The sequence below is a fragment of the Copadichromis virginalis genome, linkage group LG22, assembly GCF_057382275.1.
Source record: "Copadichromis virginalis isolate Kocher_CV1m ecotype Utaka linkage group LG22, C_Virginalis_male_GT1.1, whole genome shotgun sequence".
NCBI classification, from domain to species: Eukaryota; Metazoa; Chordata; class Actinopteri; order Cichliformes; family Cichlidae; genus Copadichromis; species Copadichromis virginalis.
This window is the reverse complement of record NC_140638.1, coordinates 36,072,212-36,079,053: the sequence shown is the minus strand read 5'-3', so window position 1 is coordinate 36,079,053 and position 6,842 is coordinate 36,072,212. Positions and strand designations below refer to the sequence as shown.

At 45.3% G+C, this 6,842-nt stretch overlaps 1 protein-coding gene across 1 annotated transcript in view; it reads left to right on the top strand.

Moving 5' to 3' along the window:
* The window catches only part of LOC146683801 (uncharacterized), a 246,868-nt gene that overhangs the window by 110,458 nt on the left and 129,568 nt on the right, over positions 1-6,842 (top strand). The gene's annotated exons all lie outside the window — the stretch shown is intronic.

Genomic DNA, 6,842 nt, shown 5'->3' with positions numbered 1-6,842 from the left:
TTCCCGAGTCGGTCACAGCTGTGCACTTATGTAACCGTGTGTCTTACTTCCTCTTTGTGCTGTTAGACAAAAATTTCGACAACACAAAGCGTCGTGACTGAGTGCACGTTCAGCCTTTATGGCAAAGACCTGCGTCCCGCAGTGCTGCTGGTCACTGATGTTCTGTCTGCGAGCCGTTTGAATCAAGTGAAGGCGGAGCAGCACCACCTTACCCCGAACTGTGACTGCAGCCGTTCATCACCAACAAATTAACTCCAGAGCAAAAAGCACAGCTAAATACTTAAAGGGGAACGTCCTCATCTAAGTTTGTGCAGACGCGGTTAACAATAAAGTAATCCTGCATGCTGACACATTTACTTTCAGACTGTAGTCCAGGGCGAGCTTTCTTTTCTTGTTCCCAGTGACGTGTTTGGAAGATGCTCCGACCACCACACGTCAGGTCAGTGACGTCTGCGCTCCCTCTGCAGTCCTCCTCTGACACTCAGCTGACTCGAGATGAAAACAGTGGACTTGTCATGTATTTGTCATAATTCAGAACTAAAAGCAAAACAAATCTTTAGTTGTACTTTTCCACTTTTATTATTTGCAGTGTTGACTTGTGCCGTGACTTGTTTGTGACGGCACTATTTTACTTATTTTATTCTTCCTTCCTTGTGTCCTTGTGTTGATAAAGACTTTAAAGTCCTCTCAGAGAGCCTCTATGCTGACAGTAGGTTCTAGCTTGATTCGTTCTAAAATCATATTTTCTCAGTCTGCAGCTGTGAGCACAAATCCTGAAAAGCATTTTGTTTTAAACACTATTTAACCACCTTTGAGGTTCATGCTGCTGTCAAATCATCAAATCATCTCTATGTACTCTAAGGAGCTTGGAAAGAAAAGCGTCTGGACTTTGAGTTGCTTGAGGACGTTTCACCTCTCATCCGAGAAGCTTCTTCAGTTCTAAGGTCAAATAGTGGAGAGAGATTTAAACCTAGTGGGAGTTTCCATTCTCTTCAATGTGCACAGCGCAGTCCAGGAAAGGCAAACAGTCGTCCTTTGTGTCTTCCCTGGTGAACTTGATGTTTTTATCCACAGCGTTAATGTGCGCAGTGAAGGATTCCACTTCTTGTGTCTTGATTTTGACCCAGGTGTCGTCCACATATCTGTACCAGTGGCTGGGTACTCTTCCTTTGAAAGAGCCAAGAGCCTTCCTTTCCCCTTCCTCCATGTAAAGGTTGCTACAATAGGTGACACGGGGAGCCCATGGCACAGCCATGTTTTTGTCTGTAGAAGCCTTCGTTGTATTTGAAGTATGTAGTGGTGAGGCAGAGGTCTAACAGTGTGCAGATCTGATTGGGGTTGAAGTTGGTCCTGTCCTCCAATGAGCTGTCTTCTTGTAGTCGTTTTCTGACAGTCTCCACGGCCTCCGTGGTGGGTATGCAAGTGAAGAGAGAGACTACATCAAAGGACACCATGGTTTCATCTGGATCCAGGGGAAGTTTCTGGACCTTGTCGGTGAAGTCGGTGGAGTTCTTGATGTGGTGTGGGGTGTTCCCCACAAGTGGTGCAGGATGGCAGCAAGGTGTTTTGAAATATTGTAAGTGGCTTATGCTGCTGACAATGGGTCTGAGTGGGACACCTTTGCATTCATACTACTAACAGCCCTGATGAACTCACATACTCAAGAGTGACTGCTGTGCACGCAGGTGATGTTGTGATTAATGCTGAGGTCTTAGGGGTAGACGTTATGGGCCAGGTGTTATCATGAAAGTACTCTACCTGGATTTAAACAAGGACATGAAAAGCTGAATGGGGCTTGCACAGCTAGAGGTCTGAGTGTGACAGTGGAATGCTTTTGTGTTTCCATGGTTTGCATAGACGCTACAGAGCATGGCTCAAAGTGATGGAGTGTTCTCCTTTGGTTTCACAGCTGCCAGGCAATAAAACCTTCTAGTCCAAATCCATCCTTTAACTATCAAACATCCCTCATCTGTCTCCACAGCTATGAAATGTCTCAGACAAAGATAATAACTTACAGAGAACACAACAAGATATTTATGTGCAGATCAGATCAAGATATTCAACAACAGCACGTGTGCACAAGTAAACCATCCAAGTTGTGCTCTCAGTGTCAGGGGAACAACAGAGAAAAAGGAGACGGAGCATATGGGAGAAGGATGCAACACATAACAGCAAAGCTCATTGGCTAACAGAGCTGAGAGGAGACCACAGCAGCCTCCCTGAGCAGGCTCCAGCAAACCGTCACAGTGACAGACATCCAAGAACGGGTCTCCAGCATGAGGACTTGGACAGCATCTTCAAAGAAGAACCTTTCATGTGCAGTGAAGATATTTACCTGTGGACACCTTAAAAATGAGGTCTGACTTACTGTGATTCAATTTGTGATTCCAGCATTTTGTGATTTGTATCTGCAACAGTTCCCACGATGCGTTTTTATAGGCCAAGTACAGTTCAAATGAGTGTGTTTGGAGGAACCTGAATAAATCTACTGGGTGAACAGTGGGTTGGATTACAGTGAATTACAGGCGCAGCCGTCGCAGTAAACTACAGACACAAACACTTGTTGATGACAGAGCTACATCCAGCTTTGCTTTGTGCGCGAGGCCCTGCTTTTGGTTTCTGTGGGAAATTCACTTGTTACAGCAGCACAGTGGACTAAAGGAAAAGCTGAGTGAGAGAAATATTAGAAAAAGTAAAAACAAAATAAAATAAATAAGAAAAATAGTGTGATGGTTACTTTATGCAGTCAAATGCACATTGTTTCTTTTTATAAGTATGTAATAATAATAATATGGATGTATTTTTAAAAAGCAGCAAGCTGATCTTTTTGCCACCTCCTCCCATTATTCACGCACCGCAGATGTAATGTTGTGAAGGAGAGGTGTGCACACACACACACACACACACACACACACACACACACACACAGTGAAACGTAGGTGATCAATAGAAGTGAAAGGCCAACGTTGTTCTTTGAATAAATAAGAGCCTCGACTCCAAATAAGATTACATGGATGTGTAACATGTTGGAGGCAATAAGCAGATTATCACCATGCTGAACAACACAAACTCTACATGGCACAGTTTTGGTGGAGGGGACCTGATGTTGGCTCTCGTCTTAGCGCTTTCATTCTGAATATTCACAAACACGTTTATAGGCAGACAGAGCTATGGAACGCCAGGACTGCCAAAATTAAATAAATAAATATATCATTAAAGAATTAATTAAATGTGTCAATAATTAATTAAAATGTGAAATACATAAATAATTAGGACCCCAGAAAAGGAGGAAGCTCTGAAAGACTGCTATGACACCACAGACTGGGATGTGCTCCTGAGCCCACATGGTGAGGACATAGAGGGGGCGACACACTGTCTTACAGACTACCTCAACTTTTGTGTGGACACGGTCGCCCTGCTAAGACGGTACGGTGTTATCCTAATAACAAACCGTGGGTAACACAGGAAGTCAAAGCTGTCCTCAACATTAAGAAGAAGGCTTTCAGGAGCAAAGTGAAGGAGGAGATGAAAGCAGCACAGCGGGAGGTGAAACGCTGCCTGAGGGAAGCAAAGGACACCTACAGGAGGAAGGTGGAGCAGAAGTTGGAGAGGAACGATATGAGGGAGGTCTGGAATGGTGTGAAAACCATCACAGGCCACAACACCAAGAAAAGCACAGTGGGGGGGACTGTGGAGAAGGCAAACGAACTCAACAACTTCTTCAACAGGTTTGACCAGCCCACAACCCCCCCACCCTCACCTTCACTACAGAGTCCTCTCCCCACTCTCCTGCCTCCCTCGCTTCCCCCCCTTCCTGACACCATGACACCCCCCTCCTCCAATCCCTCTCTCAGCAGCAAGACATCTCCCCCCCTCCCCTCCTCCCAAACATCTCCCAGTGTCACAGTGGATCAGGTCAGGAGACAACTGAGGAAGCTTCACCCCAGAAAGGCAGCAGGCCCAGACAAGGTGTGTCCTAGGATGTTAAAGGTGTGTGCTGCTGAACTTGGGGAGCCGCTACAACGAGTCTTCAACCTCAGTCTGCGACTGGGGAGAGTGCCCGCCCTATGGAAGACATCCTGCATCGTCCCGGTCCCCAAAAAGAACCGGCCCAATGAGCTGAATGACTTCCGACCGGTGGCACTGACGTCACATCTTATGAAGACTCTAGAGCGGCTCTTCCTCAACCTCCTCCGACCACAGGTACAACATGCCCAGGACCCACTACAGTTTGCATACAAGGCGGGTGTCGGAGTGGAGGATGCCATCCTGTACCTCCTACACAGAGCCCACTCACACCTGGATGGGGGAAAAGGCACGGTCAGGATCCTGTTTCTTGACTTTTCCAGTGCCTTTAATACCATCCGGCCCTGTATGCTTCAGGAAAAACTGAACAGGATGGAGGTGGACCCCTGCCTGGTCGCTTGGATCTCCGACTACCTCACTGACAGACCACAGTACGTCAGGCTGAAGGACATCACGTCTGACACTGTGGTCAGCAGCACAGGAGCACCACAGGGAACTGTGCTGTCCCCTCTTCTCTTCACCCTGTACACCTCTGACTTCTGCTACAACTCTGAATTATGCCACATTCAGAAGTTTGCAGACGACACGGCCATCATGGGGTGTATCTGGGATGATCAGGAAGAGGAGTACAGAAGTCTGGTGAGGAACTTTGTCGCATGGAGTCACACAAACCACCTGCAACTCAACACCTCAAAGACTAAGGAACTGGTTGTGGACTTCGGGAGGTCCAGAGCAGGTCCACTGCCGGTTCAGATAGAGGGGGAGGAGGTGGAGGTGGTCAACAAGTACAAGTACCTCGGGCTGTGGGTGGACAATAAACTGGACTGGTCATGCAACACAGAGCACCTGTATAAAAAAGCCCAAAGCCGACTGTACTTCCTCAGGAGGCTGAGGTCTTTTAACATCTGCAGGAAGCTCCTGAGGATGTTTTACCAGTCGGTGGTTGCTGGAGTACTTTTCTATGCTGTGGTGTGCTGGGGGAGCAGCACCACTGTACAATACTTTTGTAAATAGTCAACGGTGCAATAGACTCAATACTTGAAATGTGCAATTCATTCACTTGTATTTTTAATTTTTATTCCTATTTATTCTATTCATCCCCTTCGTATATTTTATTTATATTTGTCTCTGTATTTATATATGTGTGTGTATATATATATATATATATATATATATATATATATATATATATATATATATATATATATATATATATATATGCTGTGCTTTTTTGGAAATCGAATTTCCCAGAGGAACCCACCCGAGGGATTAATAAAGTTCTATCTTATCTTATCTTATCTTAATTAATTGAATTTGTCAATAATTAATTAATTACATGTGTCATAACTATTTATTTAATTAATTAATTCCAATTTTAATTAATTATTGCCACATTTAATTAATTATTTAATGGTGTATTTAATTAATTCATTATGGCAGTCCTGGCGTTCCATACAGAGCAAGCTGGGGCAGGACGTGCAGCAGGTGAGGCTGGATAGAGACGGAAGTGTGCTAACAAGTGAAACATGTGTGGAGAAGATGGAAGGAGCACTCCGAGGACCGATGAAGGTGGAAAATGAGAAGTGGAGCACGGATGGAGGACATTTAGTGAATCGGGATGTGCAGAGGATTAGTAAGGAGGAAGTGAGGGCGGCTGTGAAGAGCATCGACAGTGAAAATGTGGTTGGTTCAGGTGACACACCTGTGCAGGTACGGGGATGTCTACGACAGACAGAGTGGAGTTTTCTACCCACAGTTTCGGGGAGTGAGAGGAGGCCTGCAGAAAAGAAAAGAACTGTACCGGTGCTTATTTTCAAGAACAAGGGTGATGTGCAGCTAGCAAACCATAACCATGAAGCTGTGGGAGAGAATTAATGAAGGGGGGTCAAGACGAGAGGTGACGATCCGTGAGCAGCAGTCAGGCTTCATCCAGAGAAACACTACAGATGTCAGGGATCCAAGAGAAGAACTGTGGAGCTGTGTGAGGAAGTCCGGAGTGGCAGAGCAGTCTGTGTGGACAGGATGTACGAGGAGGGCGAGAGGGGATGAGGTGCGTGGCAGGAGTGACAGATGGGTTGAAGACCGCTGAAAGGAGCAGCCAGAAGAAGATCATTTACTCAAGTCACCACAAACTAATTACAGTCTGAACGTGCAACTCTACAGATCCCTGAAGACCTTCAGCAGGATGTTTTTGTTTACTTAAGTGCTCAGGATGATCATTTCAGGATTTAAAAAGAGAAAGTCTTGCGATAGTTTAGAATGATGCTACAGGTGGAGAAAACGATGCAGTACGGTTCATTTACGCTGTTGTTGGCTTAAATATGTTGAGTAGAAATATCTTCAAATTAATCTTAAAAATGCTTTTCACACAGTACGAGTGCACCTAGTAGTGGGTCTGATGTGTTACCATCTGCATACTGATCATTCCAGGCAACATTTTTCCAGTCTTCTCAATTTTGGTGAAGCCCAAAGTTTTGTTGTCAGCTGACAGGAGCTATGAACTGTCCTTTAAATGAACTCAGTGCAGCCGTTCTCAGGCTGAACATTAACAGTAGACAGGTTTTATTAATTCAATTCAATTCAGTTTTATTTATATAGCGCCAAATCACAACTGAAGTCGCCTCAAGGCGCTTCATAGATACAGAGAAAAGCCCAACAATCATATGACCCCCTATGAGCAGCACTTTGGCGACAGTGGGAAGGAAAAACTCCCTTTTAACAGGAAGAAACCTCCAGCAGAACCAGGCTCAGGGAGGGGCGGGGCCATCTGCTGTGATTGGTTGGGGTGAGAGAAGGAAGACAGGATAAAGACATGC